The sequence below is a fragment of the Trichechus manatus genome, unplaced genomic scaffold, assembly GCF_000243295.1.
Source record: "Trichechus manatus latirostris isolate Lorelei unplaced genomic scaffold, TriManLat1.0 scaffold00040, whole genome shotgun sequence".
In the NCBI taxonomy this organism is placed as follows: domain Eukaryota; kingdom Metazoa; phylum Chordata; class Mammalia; order Sirenia; family Trichechidae; genus Trichechus; species Trichechus manatus.
Window position 1 is genome coordinate 16,294,290 of NW_004443976.1, and position 1,140 is coordinate 16,295,429.

Genomic DNA, 1,140 nt, shown 5'->3' on the forward strand with positions numbered 1-1,140 from the left:
CATCTTGTTGAGGGTCTTCTTCTTTTTTGCTCACCCTCTACTTTACCAAGTATGATGGCCTTCTCCAGGGACTGATCCATCCTGATAACATGTCCAAAGTATATGAGATGAAGTCTAGTTATTCTTGCTTCAAAGGAGCATTCTGGCTATACTTCTTTTGGCAGTCCACAGTTGTCTTAGTCATCTAGTACTGCTCTAACAGAAATACCACAAGTGGATGGCTTTAACAAAGAGAAGTTTATTCTCTCACAGTCCAGTAGGCTACAAGTCCCAATTCAGAGCATCAGCTCCAGGGGAAGGCTTTCTCTCTCTGTCTGCTCTGGAGGAAGGTCCCCATGATGCATCAGTCTTCCCTGGGCCTGGGAGCATCTCTGTGCAGGAACCTCAGGTCCAAAGGAGGTGCTCTGCTCCCCAGCACTGCTTTCTTGGTGGTAGGAGGTTCCCATGTGTCTCTGCTGGCTTCTCTCTTTTATATCTCAAAAGAGATTGGCTTAAGACACTATCCAATCTTGTAAACCTCATCAGTATAACTGCAACTAATCCATTTTATTAGATCATAGTGATTGAGTTTCCAACGCATAAGGAAATCACATCAGATTACAAAATGGTACAGTTATACATTACTGGGAATCATGACCCAGCCAAGTTGACAGATATTTTTGGGGGACACAGTTCAACCCATGGCAATAATATATTCAATATTCTTTGCCAACATCATAATTCAAAGGTGTCATTTCTTCTTTGGTCTTATTTATTGCACAGCTTTCGCATGCATATGAGGTGATTGAAAATACCATGGCTTGGGTCAGGCACACGTTAGTCCTTAAAGTGACATCTTTGCGTTTTAACACTTTAAAGACGTCTTTTGCAGCAGATTTGCCAAATGCAAAGTGTTGTTTGATTTCTTGACTGCTACTTCCATGGGTGTTGATTGTGGATCCAAGTAAAATGAAATCCTTGGTGTAATAAATTCTAAAGTAAAGAAAAGATAATATGTTTGAAGATATTCTTTGCAGCATTACTTGTAATAGCAAAAACTGGATTCAATCTAATCATTCCACATTAGGGATTGTCTTAGGTTAGGTTCTCTAGAGAAGCAAAACTAGTGAACCATTTGTATGTATATACATATATATATAT